The following is a 17,612-nucleotide window of genomic DNA, read 5'->3' as shown; positions in this document are numbered from 1 at the left end:
CACCTTCCCATGCTGCATCAAAACACAACCAAGCCCTACCCAAGATACATCACAATAAACAACAAACCCATTATTTCCTACCAATAAAGTCAAGATTGGAGCCGATTTAACTTATTCTTCAACTTCTAAAAACTCCCTTCACAAGCATCCGACCAATAAAACTTTACCCTCTTCTGAGTCAACTTAGTCAAAGAGAAGCTATTGAAGAAAAGCTTTCCACAAACTGCCTATAATACCCAACTATACCCAAGAAATTCTAAATATTGGATGGAGTCATGGGCATAGTCCACCTCTTACCATAGAAACTTTTGCGGATCCACCATGATCCCTTCACTAGAAATTATATGACCTAAGAAAGTCATAGCATTTAACCAAAACTCAGACTTAGAGAACTTGGCATACAACTATTGTTCCTTTAAGGTCTACAATACCACACGAAGATGATTAGTACAATCCATCTTACTCTTTGAATAAACCAGAATGTCATCAGTAAACACAATGATGAAGAGATCTAAATACTGCCTGAACACTCTGTTCATCAAGCCAAAAAATGTTGCCGGAGTATTAGTCAAAACAAATGACATCATCAATAACTCAAAATGCCCATACCGAGTATGAAAAGTTGTCTTAGGGATATCCACCTCCCTAATATTAAGTTGATGGTACCCAGACCAAAGATCTATCGTAAAGAAGAGATTGGCAACTTGCAACTGGTCAAACAAGTCATCTATCTGTAGAAGAGGATACTTATTTTTAACCATCACCTTGTTCAATAGCTTATAGTCAATGCATATCCGAAGGGAACTATCCTTCTTGCGTACAAACAATGGTGCACCCTAAAGAGATACACTAGGATAAATAAATCTCTTTTCCAAAAGATCATTAAGTTTCTCCTTGAGTTCTTTTAACTCAGTCAGAGCCATTCTATATGGAGGAATAGTCGAGTATCCAAAAGCAAATCAATACCAAACACTATTTCCTTATCCGGAAGAACACCTGGAAGATCATCCAAAAAGACCTCTGGAAACTCATTAACCACAAGGATAGAAAATAAAGAAAGACCTTTCAAGTTAGATTCTTTAACCCAGACTAAGTGATAAAGACAACCCTTGGAGATTAACCTTCGATCTCTAACATAAGAAATAAACCTCCCCCTAGGAGCTAAGGAAACACCCTCCCATTTAAGAACCGAATCACCAGGGAACCTAAAGATAACCCTATAGTTCCAATAATTCAAAGACACGTAATAAGAGTATAACCAATCCATACCCAAAATAACATCAAAATCCACCATATCCAACTCAAATAGATCCACCAAGGTATGCTTTCTACCAACAGATATCACACACTCCGTATAGACTCTCTTAGCAATAACCAAGTTAGTTACTGGGGTAGAAATAGAAAAAGGATCTGAAATAACTTTCGAATCAAAACCAAAAGACACAGCCACACATGGAGTCACATAAGAAAGAGTGGGCCCTGTATCACTCAAACAATATATGTCATGAGAAAAAAGTTATAACGCACAAGTAACAATATCAAGTGATGCCTCAAATTTCTATTGGGACGCTAAAGCATACAACCTTTTTCGACCAACACTAGAATGAAAAGCAGTAACAAAAGTAGATACCTCACCACTAGGTGAAGGAGCAGAAGATGAAGCCACAGGAATCTTATTTACCCCCATAGCAACTCTTTTAATTGGATAATCCCTGAGTCGATGGCATACTTGTCCATACTTGAAGCACTTGTCCCTTCTTTCCTTACAATAAGACCGATGAGGAACACCACAAAATCGATAAGCAGGACATCAGAAAACTGACTGACCTCCGCTCGCCTAAGATTAGGCAATTTGTGCTCGAGAATTGTCACCACCTTGATGACACCTGTCCCCCGACTGATAAGAAACACTAGAAGAAAAATAGCCAGAACTCCCTCACTTTATTTTCTACCACTTGAAACCATCTCTACCACTCTAAGACTGAGCACCTCCATGTTTAGAAAACCTTCTCTACTTTTCCTGTCTATCCCCTAACTCTGCCTACCTTCTCTTCTCATCCTCAACTTACTGCATATGAATAGTCAATTAAAATATGTCCATATTCTTAATCAGCAAAGCAGTCTTGCTCTCCAGAATCAAATCATTATTAAACCCAAAAGGGAACTTTCTTATTCATGACCTCATATCAGCCACCAAGTCAGAAGCATATCTTGATAATTGATGGAACTTCAAAGCATATTCCTTAACTGACATCCTTCCCTACCTGAGGTTCATAAAATCCTCCATCTTAGCTTCCCTCAACTCTTGAAAAAAAATGATCCAAGAAGGTATTAGAAAATCCTCCCATAACCCTTCCTCTTCCATATTACCTTTATCCCTGTCCTACTCCCCATACCACTGATAAGTAACATCCTTAAGCTGATAAGTTGTAAAGTTAACCCCTTTTACATTAGTAGCCTATATTACCCAAAATATCTTTTCCATCTCATCTAAAAAGTCTTATGGATCCTCTTCCACCTTTACCCTGGTAAAAGTTGGAGGACCAATCTTCATAAATTGACCAACCTTTGTAGCCTTAGAAGAAAAACCACCAGCTACACCCCGCTCAGCCTGAGCAATGACCAGTTGTGCAATAACATGAATAGACTAACAAAATTTTGCATTTGTCATGTTGCCCTGAGGGACCTAAGGAGAACTAGCTGGAATAGAAGAAACCCCAGCACCATCAGAAATAGGACCATAATATCAAAGATATAATCCAGATGTAGGACGTACCTATTCAGCATTATCCCCAGATAGGACGAAAGAATTTCCTTATGTTCCAGATCTAGGAGACATAATCTGAAAGATGAACAAACAAGGATTAAAGAGGATTCCATGATTGAGAACTCGAGGTTGAAGATGGAATTCCAAGAAAGTGAAACATTCCTAAATGACTTGTAGCCTCACTCTTATGAGTGTGGCGCGCTTTACAACCCTAAAAGAGGCTATACTTAACACAGCTTTGTGGACTCGCAAGTGACCATTAACCTAGGAACTAATACCAACTTGAAATGACCCGACCCAGGGCCTTGTCGTAATGGGCATCCCAAGTCCAACCAGGATAGAGGACCGCCCCCTGTTACCCAAACCATTCACCTTTATCCAGCCTTTGATGGGCTGAATTTTGAACATAGAACAAAATAGCATAAATGTTCTCATCAAGACTATGGGATAGGGTCATAACCGTGACTAGCCCAACCGAGTCTAACCGTCACACCAACCGCCCAACCATACCAAATCAAACCATAGGTCGTAAACAAAGCCATAACTAAATAAGTTAGACAAAATTAATATAATTAATCCCAAAATGTAATATGATGGAATAGTGAGAAATACTGTGATGTGGTGTCAACCTACCAGCCTATTCCAATGCCAAGGTCAACACCAATACTGATCCCACCCATACCAACCCCTAGAAGTGCCATAATCCTCTATCCAAAAGAGTAAATAAATTCAGTTGGGACATGCCCCCAACCATGGCCAAAACCAATACCCAAAATAAACAAAAAATGTCTAAAGAAATCCATAACATGAAATAATATCTTTCAAAAGGATGGAAACTCACCACTTCAGTCCAAATACTGATACCAAATCTGCATGCTAAATAAAAAGAGTAGAATGGTCGATTCCTGCATAGCATAGGTATACAGCTGCCAGTAGATGGGGTTAGCGAATGATCGCTAGCATGAATATCAGGATAAAGATAAAATAATATGAGTTATAAAACCAAGTAGAACCATCCATAATGCGTACAACCATACATATATAAGTGTTGGGAAAGGAATCTGGGCTTAGCATGCAATGAAAACCCTTACCTTGGCTGTGTAGCCTAGCTGTCCTAGACCATCCATGGGTGATAGAGGTTCAGCTCCCCCTGCTGAAAATGCCCTAGTGCATGTAGTCGCATGACCAGGGAAGTATCCCATAGGATGACTCGTACACCCCCTAGTAGTGTGACATCATGCACATGGTCTAATAAGACCAATCCTTATATCGGCAAATATGAGTTTCCATTTTTAGTCCCCTCGGAACCGCCACCTTCCATGACAATGCTACATACCCCGCCACTAATACCCAATTAAAAGTGTTTCCAAATAACCAACCAAATCCATTTACTATTTCATTAACCAAGGCTAATATTTGTGGTATCGTTATACCACCCCTTACATATAAGTAATATACATAGCTAAACCATTTGGATTAAGGGGACTTTTAAGTGCCCTTCCATATACCACATTAAACCACTTGGGAGACTTATCTGTTCTCCACAAGCATAACCATTTAGCCTTTAGCCTTTTCAAACCAATTAAACCAAGTAAAGTTCCTTTACCAAGTTAAAAACATGCAAGATTTCCATTAAAAGAAGTCAATGCAATGGACATATCTTTATAAGCATTTTATCAAACACCTTAGGGGATAATATAACCAAAACTAATTCCAAACACCATTTAACCATAACCATGCAATCCAATTGTCCAAAAACACCACTAACGTATATAAAAGCATAATTAAAACCATAGGGAACCATTATTAATATCAAAACCCCCAAATAATAGTTGAAAGCCATAATTATGAAATAGTAAAGCCATGAAAACAATCATATAAACCATGCCTTTAGTTTAAATTACAATCAGAGAAGAGAATCATGCCTTATACCAAAGAACTGATGGAAAAATTCCACCAAGACAAGCCCCAAAGCAATCCTCAAGATGAATTTCTAGCTTTCTTACACCATAAGCTCTTAAGAGAATTATGAGATGTTTTGGAATGGTTTCTAAGTGTTAATGAATAGAATAATAGGGTAAATAACCTCCTAAGTATATTAGAAGTCATGAGTCCTATTTAAGGTAAGTAGGGAAATGTCCAGAATACCCCACTTCAATCCCTTAATAATTCCTTCATAGGGATACGACTGATCCATACGAGTCATACCCTCCCAATAGAATTGGTACCCACCACTTGTATCTAAGATTCAACCATGGATAAGACACTTTATAGTACACTACTCATCAAACCAAGCTATAACCACAGCATACGATCCGTACCTATGACCCGTATCCCTGGCAGAATAAAACACCATAAGGATCAAATATTGCCCACCCTATGAGTCCCTGATATGACTTATACCAAGACCTTACGACTCATACCCCTAAGTCGTACCCATTCTAATAACAAAAACCATCCCACCAATTAAAAATAGTCAGCATGCAAAACAACCATACCACTTGTATCCCAAAATATGGTTCACACCTATGAGTCGTATTGGGTCCAAAGAATGAAATTCCAAGAAATTTTCTAAGGGTCAAAACCCTGGATGTTTCTGTACACAACTCATGCTAATAGTGATTGAACCACTCAAAAGTTTATCTAACCATAGTGCTGCTTCTCCAGTTAGTGAAAATGGGAACAACCTTAATCTCAAAGCTTCCTGGTCTACCCCTGGAATAGCATATGATAAAAAAATCCTAGTAAAATTAGCAAGATGCATATTCGCACCATCAGTTGCTTATCTAAAAAATATACCTTTTAAGTTTACCAATTGCATCACAGTACTAATAATGTCAAATATAACATTAGGGGGTATGGCAGGAGGAATAATGACTTCTATCTCAACAGGTTCAAAAATATCCCATGTCTTCATCATTGTCATATGGCTAAAGTTGCTGATATGCAGAAATCATCATAGCTCTGACTCTTTGAACTCTATATTGCCTCTTGACCACTTGTCTTTTCCTGGATAGTGTTACTTTCTAGGATACCCTAGCTTCTTCAGCTAACTATGTTTCCTCAGCCACTCTAGCTTTTTCAGCTACTGCTGTTAATACTTATTCAGTCTGGCTATCAACAATATTTTATGGATCATTAGCTAGGGAGATGGAACATTGTGAGGGTCTTGAACCCCAACAGGAACACCATCATAAACTTATCCTAACATCCTTCTCGATATTTGAATAATTCTTTCAGGCTTTGGATCAAAGAAGAGTAAGGGATTTCATCTTATCCTAGTGTTTGACATACACCAATATATGCCAAATCAAGAATAGAAAATAAAACCCCCAAACTTCACTAACCTCAATTAACTACTCAAACTATCTTCCTTAGTAACGGTGACAAAATTTGATGTCGCCCAAAACTAACCTCCAAAGAAGTATGCTATGGTTGTTGCCAAATATAGTAACACAACTAAGTTAGGGTTGATCTTAATCGTAGTATGTTGAATAGTTGCTTAACCTTGATGTAATTCATGAGTAGTACGGAAAACTAAAGTGGGGAATTTGAAAATCAATTGTAACTAGTAACGAAATCTTGAATGCTTTGAGTTTATAAATAATAGAAGATGAACACTAGGACTGTGTGCCACCTGGCTTCCCAACTCTATAAATTTCTCTTGTTTAACCCACCTATTCTACTGCTCTGTATGTAAAGTTGACAAGCTATGTATTATCAATCGTCTTGTGAACGTATTGATAAATCTCACCCTTTACCTTGTGAGTCTCAGGGCGCCGCCTTATTGCTCCTTGCCTATGACTTTAGTTCAACTTTGACCTTTTAAGTCTCAAGTAGATTAGATAAGATGATGGAATAATAAGATGGACGTGAATCTTAAAATATTGTCTTAATCTTCTTTTCCCAATCTCAAACTCCTTTGTGAGGACGTTATTGAATACAGGAAATTCGCAATCTTTTGCAGTAGCTCTGAGGTCAATTAATATGAAGAAGATTAAGATACATGCCGCTACAATAAAAAAGATGAATCTCATGCTTTTTTTACATAGTTAATCCACCAGGGTTCCCACAACCCTAGTCAGGAAAATTAGCCGTTCATGTTCATGTAAGAATCCATGATAATCAATAAAGAATTCATGTAAATAATTCCACAAAATTATATGAATAAAATCCAAGTCTAGAATTAAATAGTAACCGAAGAATCTCATAAATAATGCAAAGTATGTAAAAGAAAGTAAGAATAATATTTTAGACATCTAAGAGTGTAACCTAATAAAAGATAAACCCTAGGGTATTTATAGTATCTCAAAATAACATAGAAATCCCTATAAAACTGAAAAAGTAAAAGTCAATTGGCACAAGGTACGACTCTCTTATCCACTTGCAAGGTCTTCTTACAAGCCGTAGTGCCTCTCGTATGTTCTCCAGTGTCTGATCTTCCAAGGCTTTAACTTTCTATTCTTCTTAAAACTCGTGCTCACATATGTACCTTGACCCTATGACTCATGGCCTTCTCTACCATATGGGTATTTTTCTTTCCATGCTCTGGACGCTGGTCTACTTACGATTGGTTGGTATAAGTCACACTCATACTTCTGACCCGTCTTCTTTTGAGACTTCAACTCTGAATTACATCCTGAGTTTTTGTTCTCTTTATGATTTCCTGACACAACATGTATCATCATCTTATGACTCATATGACTGAGTTGTATCTTTTCTTTACTTAGCATTTCTTATTGGCCTTTGGTTCTGTTATGTTTAGGAGTCAACCTACGAGTCGTATGATGTGTTAAAGACTTATAAAGATACTCGTATCATCTGCAAACTTTATCCTTTTTAGGTTTTTTCTTCTAGTTTCAATATAAGGCTTTTCTATACCTGTTTCACCTACAACAAGCACAAAACCACCTTATATCTACTAAAACAACCTAATTCCAAGCATAAATTCATTATTTTAAGCAATGAAAGTGTGGTATTTCTATGGTGCATCACTTAGCATCCAAAATATGATTTCCTGTAAAACATACCAAAAATGCATTATATCTAGCAAAACAACCTCATAAACTTGCATATTTTCCTCATTTTAAGCGTTTGAAAGTGCCATATTTATATAGACAATCAGGTCCATAGGTAGTACCTACGGTCCGTAGGTGACCTTATTAAGTGGTCACCAACCTCAACTTTCCTGGATCAATCTAAAAATTATTTCCTATGTTTCTATGTAACCTAAACCTCCTTCTATGATGTTCTTAGTCATTATTATGTACGTTTAGTTAAGTTTTCCTCTTTTTTTAGGATTTAAACTCAAGGGTTTCTTTGTAATCTATAAATATCCTTTTCACATTCTCAGAGAGGAAATGCCTAGAGAGAGGCCCTTTAGGGCTAAGCTTACATCATTCAAAATATCTTTTGATTCTAAGATTGACCTGTGACCTTAGGATCTTACTGTTCTTGGTTTGTTCTTGGTTTTTTAATCAATTTAAGAATTTGGGTTTTCTTCTTTCCTTATTGTGAGATTGATTCTATGTTTTGTCTATGAATCTCAGGAATGATCTCATAAATATGAGCGGCTAATTCCTTAGCTAGGGTTTTGGGAACGCTGGTGGATTAACAAAGTAGAGAAAGTGCCAAGTCATTCTAGATAAAGATTCTTACATATATTGGGTATTCTTCATTCTTATTGATTTCTTAATGGGTGCGCACAATAATATCTCACCTAGAATCTCAATGATTACTCCACAAGAGGAGTAGTGACTAGGAAAAGAATACCATAGCAGTGATTTGGGGTTACCTGCCAAAATAAGCTTACCTATCATATCTTCTTAAGATGATTAATTTTTATCTAATAACTTGATACTGAAAAGATAATATTTAGACTGAGATCCAGGATAAGGGTTAGTAAGGCAATACCTTAAGACTCAAAAGGTAAAGGGTGAGATCTGACAATAAGTCCACAAAATAATTAACGGTACATAACTTATCAAATTCTGCAAATAAGGTATAGAACAGTTTGACAGTGCACAATAAATCTAAGGAGTTGAGAAGCCAAGTGGGAACATAATCCTAGTGTTCGTCTTAGATTATTTACAACCAAAAGCAACTAATTCTTGTCCCTTTTACTAGTTCAGCAAATCCCCTATTTTTTAACTTTTTTGCACTATCTAGTGATTTTAACATATTTGAGAAGGATTTTTGATGTATTCTTTGTGGAATGGACCTCAACCTAGTTAGGTTACTATATTTTGATAGTGACTGCTTTATCCTTCTAAAGAGGGGTAGTTTGGGTGTTATCACATTATAGGTTCATCATACTTTGCAATTTCTCTTGATGTTTAGTCTGAAGAATTAATAGGTTATGCATACCTAGAATAGCTTTATGCTCTAGTCTAGGCAATATCCTCTGGTAAGTTTTGTCTTCTCCTAAGCCTGCGTTACTAACCCTTATCCTATATCCTAGATAACTATCATATATTATCACCTCATTCTATTAAATGGAGGTTGAGAGCTTCAAGTTTCTTTTGTTTATTCCCATATTTACACATACTTTTGTCCCAAATATAAGTTAGGCAAGTTTTAATACTGGACACCATCAAAAAGCATTCATAACCAAGGAAATATTCAATATATGTGAACACTAATTAAAGATTACTTCATACTCTAAGCCCTACTTTCATAATCCATCATGGTTTCCACAACCCTAATAGAGCTATTTAGCTACTCATAATTACAAGAACATAAAAAGAATTTATAGAAAATAGAACAACTATGAACTTACAAGAATAATAAGAAAAACTCCAAAATCTACTTTGAATTAAACTATATAAACCAATGATTCCACCTGCAAAAATAACAATATGTCTTAAAATGAATAATAGAATGCAACTTTAAAAATAAAATGAATAAGAGTATTTATAGATACAACAAGACCTATCCTAAACAAAATATGAAATTTAGGTCGATCACAATCGGATGAGTGAAAGGTACAACCATGGTTAGATAGCACATCATTTGGTGCTCTTAGTTTCATCAGTGATTATGGCATCTTCGAGTCTTACTTGGTATGATTATTAGTACAGTTTTGTGATATCAACATATAACTGTATTATGTAGACATCTAATCATCCCCTACTTCAACTCTTGTAGATTCTACTTCTTCACTCCTATGACCTTAAGTTATGACTGTCACTTCAAAGTACGATCATAGAATCCAATTATCTGAGCTCCTTACCTTAGCTTTAGTAATCCTATTTCTGGAACATCTTTTCTATGATCAAATAGTATGATCCTATGAATCATGGGAGCTTTTGTTTGAGCAAAATCTGAGATTCACTTCTCCGCTTCTTCCCAAGTTCCCAAGTATGACTGTGCTCAGATCCTAAGGTCATGGAAGTGTTTGTCTGAGGCCCATTTTAGTCAAAAACTGAACACTCCATTCTGTGAGACCTATTTGACCTGCAAACACCCAAAAATCCATCATATCCATACAAAATTCCCTTATACTCACAAATATTCATAGTTCTAAGTGTCATAAGTTCATGGCACATCACTTACCTACAAAAGTTGGGACAAGGTAGGAGCCATCATGACCTCAAATTTTTGGCCGTGATGATAACTCATCAACATTATTTTAAAATGCTCCTACACTATAGGTAACTCTTTTCCTTTTTTTATTTAAAATCCAAAATCTCACTCTCTAATTTGTCTATCTTTCTAGATGGAAAGAAACTTGCAATGAATTCCTAAGATAATTCAATCTATGAAGTAACAGAATTTGGCAGTTCAACTTTCAACCATCTCTTAGCTTCCCCTAGCAGTGGAATGGAAATTGATTAAACCTCATATAGTCCAAGGAGATTCTATTTTGATATGAATATCTATGATCTCCAAGAAATTTTAGAGATACACCTGGGGGTCCTTATGTGGTAGACCTTTAGATTGTCTACTTAAGTGTAAGAGTTACTCCATGTTTTGATTTAGCACCCATTTTTATGTGATTACCCGTTTGATGATACTGGAGGTCATATTTTCAGTAAGTGGGAGTGCCACATTGCAAAGTGGTATTAGGGATAGTGGTGTGTTTGCTACAATGTAGTTCACCTATAGCCATCTAATTACATTATTGAGCAAGGATAGCAGAACTAATATAAATGCATTTATTTACCTTTCTTTATTTGAGCCAAGAAGGTCCATCTAGCTATGTTTTCATCCTAGTGAATACTCATCTACAGAAACATCCTTCACCACTTAACTCACATTCTTCTATTCTTAGTTTCCATCTCCCGAGTCCACTTGTAATTATATCTTTCTCCTATTGGTCACAAAGAAATAGTAAAATTAGCACAATATTTTAGCCACTCATATTTTAATTATAAAGCAACATTTCAAGTAAAGAATAAGAGATAATTATGCGAGTTAAGAAGTAACCCTAAAATAGTTAAGACTTTTATCTTGCTTTATTCTCATACAATGGTGAATTAATGACTAAAAATGAATAAGATTGGGTATTTGTAGATTTAAAAGTACCAAGAGAACAATCCAAGTGAGACTGGGATAGAGGCATAAATGGCCACCATCTATGCTCCTTCGTGATGCAAGGAAGGCCACCTCGACATGGTTATCGCACTATGATCCTTTTATTTCACCTTTCCTTGTTTCATATAGGGTATAAAACTTCAAAGAGTTATGAAATCATATCCCCCATGCACACACACACTTTGGACTTTGCCTAGCGAGCTCCTGGACTTTGCTTTGTATTTTTCAGTGTAAATTTTCTCACTTTTTAGCCCATACTTAGTAAAATCTTAGAGTATTTCACCTATAATTCATAAAACACACTACCTAAGCTCAAAATAATGGAATATATATATATATATATATTATCGTCAAAATAAAACATGAATAATTGAATAAAATAGTAAAACAGAGTTTATAAGAGCCCTACGTCAATTGTATCATGCAGATTGTGAACCAAATTATGGTTGCACCTCTAACTGGTGGACTACTTTGCACCTCTTTGGTAAAAAAGCAATAACTTTTTTCTCTAAACTCAAAATGAATGGTTGGATGTGTTGGTTAGTGGACTCATATAGCATTAACTTGGTAGGTAGCACTCCCTAAAGTTCGTATCATATTAGGAGATATTGGATAAGCTCTAAATATTTTAAGTACTAAAGTCGGGCCTGGATGTTGCTTCCATCACAAAACATAAGTATATAATGAAAGAAATTTAGAGAAGATAACCAGTAAATACTATTCAAAGAAATTATTATTTCAAGAGTAATATAATTTTGACTGGCCCTAGGATAGTGTAAGGATTAAGCTAGTCATACTCATTGTCCTCTCGATAGACATGAATATGATACCATTTAATGGATCATAAAAACAACATGAAATTAATAATAACAATAGGAGAAAAACAAAAATTAAACAAGGAATGTAGAAAAAAAGAAAGAAGATGTAGTGTCTGTAGAAGAATCACGAGAAACCAAACCAAGCATTATGATTATTACAATAAAAATCACACTATTCATAAGATTTCATTATTAGACATAGGTGTGGATTAAAATAGTATTATTGAAGAAATAACCCCTACTAAGTATGTCAAAAAACGTATAACACAATTGTTCTTTCAATAGGAGAAAGACTAAAAATAAATTATAAACTCCATAAGACCACATAAGCAATAATGGGGTCTATTTTATCAATTATTTTATAATAACTAAAGCTATAGATGAAGATATAAGATTAGGTACTTCCTTTATAGTTTAAATAAAATCATAAGTCGCTAAGTTTGATGGCATCAACACCAAAAAATTATTCTTCCAAATCTAAATAGTATGTCAAACAATAAGAAAGTGACTTTATAAAAAAATAAAACTATTTTTAGAATAAATCTACTTTCACAATAAATAAAAAATTTAAAAGATTACATAAAATTTAATAGATTGAATCTTGTTTAACAATCACAGAGGCAGATGCTAAAATAAAGGCTTATAAGAATTTATCGAACAAGAAGTTTATTCAGACTTCTCTAATTCCTTTTTGGAAAGGAAAATATTATATTATTGAATTAGCATATATTGAGGAATTTAATGAAAAAGTTATTTCCAATAAGTCAAAACCTATTCAAATTAACCATGACTTCATGGAATATTGTAAAGGAAAAAAAGATTTACTTTATCAATAAATTATTAGACCTTTCAAATTATTTTAGAGTTATTTGGCCTTCTATGTCAAGAATAATATTGAAAAAGAAAGAAGTATTCCAAGACTAATTATCAGTATTAAGCCTCTTAATAAAGTCTTAAAATGGTAAGTACCCAATAGCTAATAAGTGAGATCTTTTTAAAAGAACTTATAAAGCTAACATTTATATTAAGTTCTATATGAAATCTGCATTGGCAGATAGAACTCACAAAAAAATGGAATCAAAACATCCTTCAGTGTCTCTTTTAGCTAATAAAAATATGTAAGTAATGTAATGTCATTCCAAGTTTAAAATGCCAAATTTTACTTTTGATTTAATTTTTAATTTTATATAGACCTTTACAACAAATAATAATGATAAAAAAACTCATTAAAAATCATGAATATAGTTTTATCTAATCATAAACATGTTGAGAAAAAAATCTTTATGCCATCTCAAATTGTCTAACTTTGAGCAAGGAAGATTTGATAATATTTGTAAACTCCTATCATGGAAAACCTGAGGGTATCCTATTGTAATGACACAAAACATCGTTATGTCAAAAAGCATTCAGGAAATATTTTGTGATAAAGAAAGTCCTTTTTCAAATATGAGAGATATTATTTTCGTGTAAAAATTAGGGCTCAACAAAAATTAGGCCAAAAAGATTTAAAGAAATAGGTTGGCCTCCTTCTTACCACTACAGTGGAAAATCAAATGTTGTAGAGGTACTTAGGAAATAGTTAGCCCCACATATTTTAAAAATCACCCTTTTATTTTAGTCTTCTTAGGTAATCCCCTTGCTCGAAACAACCTAAATATAAATAACACCATGAGCTATGAGGTCTTAAATTACATGCTTAATGAGCAATCTTGAGGTATATCTGATGAAAATCTAAATTGGGAAGGAGCCTGGAATATGCGAGACAAGTCCCTCCTATAAGTAGCAGTGTAATTTATCTATGAGGCAAGTTACAATTTAACATGTAGTAGACTTGGTTTAGATGCATGTAATAATGATAGTAATGCAGGAATTTCATGTCTTTGACCTTTGAGCATGGTGTTAGATGGTTGGAATGTTAAATACCATTTTAGACTTGAAATATATAATGAACTATTATTATTTTGAGATGGTGCAACCTTTATGACTCATATTAATAGATTTTGTGAAGAATGAAGTAAGTTTAAAGAGTATAATGATGTTAAGAGTATAGGTGAGAGTAATTTTGTGTGTCAAATGAGATAGGAGTAACTTAGGATTAAGATAGGCTACTTTTGAAGCTCAAGAAATGTCCACAAATTGAAGTGGGGAATGAGAAGAAGGCATAAGTGTGGGTGAAGAGTAATTTAGTAGAATGAACGAAGTTAAGGAGTCATAGGAGATCTTACTTAAGTAGAGAAGATGTATTGGATGGTAGATTAGGGATAATTTCCAGATAGGTGTAAGTAAATTAGATAAAGTCGTTAAGAATACTAAAGATGTAAGTTTGATAAGGCCTCATTTAGTAATTTTGGTTATGGTTAGTTATCGTTTAAGATAATAACCTAAGGGTATGAGTATGTGTCAGTAAGACAGTCTTGTCAGTATTATCAATATGGGAACCTTATAGTTCTTTGAAATGTATGTTTTTATGAATCCCAGCCCGATAGAAGTATAAGCTTAGGTGTAGATTAACATCTTGACATTGTATGAATAGTTTATTATACTAATTAGACTTGATTGACTTTGGGCTTATATATAAAGTGAGTGTTTGTAATTGTTATTGGGCATCGTTTATGATATTGACGTTTTTGTGTATTTAAAATATTGATGTTGATGGTATTGAGATCATTCTGATAAAGATGTGATTACTTTGATAATAGTGATGATGTGATTACATTAATAAAAATCATAATGACGATGATGTGATAATATTATTATGATATTGATAATGGTAATGTTATGATGAGGAGGTGATTATGAGATGGTACGTACATATTGCATACATACATTCTCTATATGCATTTGGATGCATATTACTACTTATGCATTGTGACTACATTTGTGGAAGTATTTGACTAGATGTAATGATTTGATTTTTGGTGAATTTTGTAAAATACTTATTTTTGTGTGATTTGACCATTTTACCCCCTCCCTGTAGTTGCATTGTGATAGTTATGAGGAATAATTGGCATGGTTCCCAATGTATTTTGGTGTGATTTATGCGAGATTGTGATTTTTATGGTCTTAAAGGATTACTAGTTCACTTTGATCAATATTTATCGATAAGTGCATTGGATAGAAAAACAGACTGAGCCAGCAGATTCGGCATATCAATTTTAGGTTGGTAATATGGTTGGTGTAATTTTATGACTTTTATATCTCATTTCGACCCTCGGTTCGAAAATTTATAAAATTAGATTTCGGGGGTCAACTTTGTGCAAGATGTGTTTTCCTCATAGAATCATTGTCTAACGATATAGAACTCTATTTTCTATATTTTTCAAGAACTTTTATTTTATTTATCATGATTTTCACCCAAGTTTAGAATCAAAATCCCATTTCCACTATTTTGGGGGGCTTAGGAGTTTGAATTTGGACAATTCCAAAGAGGTTTTTGAGATTTCTTCCGTGAGTAAGATTTTAATCTTATAATTATCATTTTTTATTTCATCTTCAAACCAACTTCAAATTCTTGATTTTAAATTAGGTTTTGTGATTTTGTCAATAAAGCTTGAAAATAATTTTTCTTGGATTCGAACCTCATTTTTCACTCATTTTCACATGGATTTTCAGTTGTACACTCCTATTAATAAGGAAAACATGTTTCAAAAATAAAATTATGATTTTATCTTTTTTTAAAACCTATTTTGGGGGTCCATTTTGACTCCAACTCAAAAAAAAGCAATATGGGTATGGTTGGCTTTCTTTTGACACATGAATTCTGTATTTGTATGTTTTAGTTGATTCTGAGTTTTTTCATAAGGGAAAAGCTCCGAATTAAAGGCTTTTTTGACCCATTTGAGGCATTCGAGGTAGGTTATGACCTAACTTTCGTCAGACTAGGTTGAGTAGTTAATAATAATGTAAAAGCATGCTATGGTTATGAGGTTGTGTCATGGAAAATGTGTTTAGGCAATTTATGTGCTCGTGTGGGGGCCTAATGTGACCCTTAGTAGCAATTCCTAAGTTACAGAACTACATAGCCAGTGAAGGTTTGAAATATCTTTCTACCAATTTAGGGTTGACACATATCTCATGAGAGCACTTGCTAGTATAGGGTGACTCCTTAGTCCTCTAAAACATCAGTTGGTGATCACTACAATTCAGGTTCTATTCTGATGGCAAGGATAGAATAACCCTTCTCAATGTGGGTCAGACGTTAGACTCCATGATAGTTCACATGTTTTATGTCGGTTACATGATACCTCCCACAGTCTTAGTACAGTATTCAGTGTAGTTTCAGTTCAGATTTTCTTAACTAAAGCATACAGATTCTCAATTATTTAGTTATTAGATTTTAGTCTTTCAATTTACAGATTATTTTAGAAATATGCTTATGCTTGGTCTTACATTCTCTCATATTACAGTTTTCATGCACTCATTCTCAGTTATCTCATTTTGTTCAGTTAGTCAATATCTCATAGACATAGTACCCCATAGTTTCAGTCTAGTTATTCAGACTAAGTACAGTTCAGTATTACATAGTCAGTATTCAGTCATCAACTATTCAGTGTTCAGATATCAGTAGTCTTTATTCATATATCAGCTACTCAATGTATAGGCACTAGTTATCCCTTTTCTTAGATTTCAATTATTTTGTTACCCAGGCATCAGTTATTCAGTTAATCAGATCAGCTCAATGCATGTATATTTGGTTTTTTATGTTCATGTATTCATGTTTTACCACATCCTAGCTTCAGTTCTACTTATTCTACAAAAGTACAGTTTTAAGAAACTAAGTGTAGTAATTCACCAACTTATCATATTACGTTTGTTACTCATAATTTACGCTACTTCAGATTTCAATTGATTTCAGTCTTTTAGTGAGTCTACTTGCTCTTAGCATGCATATTTTTAGATTATGTACCTACTCAAGTTTACTTATTGCATTTACCCCTGCTTACTCAGTACATTCCTGAAGTACTAATCCACATATACATCTTTGTGGCTGCATTATTTCATAAACATCATGATCAGAAAGTTGTAGTTTCCAGCCAGCAGGTTATGGGTTCTTCTATTTCGAGGACTCCAGTCAGATGTTGTTCATGTTTATTTTTATTATTCATATGTATTGATTAGTATTAGTTGGAAGCATGTCACATCTATCTATAGTTAATATAGTAGAGGTTTCATAGATGTCAGTCAGAGTCTGTCATGAAATTTTAGTTCTCTCTTAAATTTTATCAAATTGTAAATTATATCAGTATTATATTTTTCTAAGATTTTGTCATGATTATATTTTCGTACAGCAGAACCGGATATTTAATATATTATAAATCAGTTGCTCAATAGTATGTTGGTTTATGGGTTAGTTTGGGATCATTTATAGTTCCAAGCACCATGTTACAACTAGGGGTAGCCTCGAAACGTGATACATTTGGTATCAGACCAAAGAGTTCAAGTGTCCTAGGATGTTTATGAAGCCATGTCTAGTAGAGTCTTGCAAAATGGTT

This window comes from Capsicum annuum, chromosome 7 (assembly GCF_002878395.1).
Source record: "Capsicum annuum cultivar UCD-10X-F1 chromosome 7, UCD10Xv1.1, whole genome shotgun sequence".
In the NCBI taxonomy this organism is placed as follows: domain Eukaryota; kingdom Viridiplantae; phylum Streptophyta; class Magnoliopsida; order Solanales; family Solanaceae; genus Capsicum; species Capsicum annuum.
The sequence above is the reverse complement of the archived record's forward strand: the minus strand, read 5'-3'. Positions refer to the sequence as shown.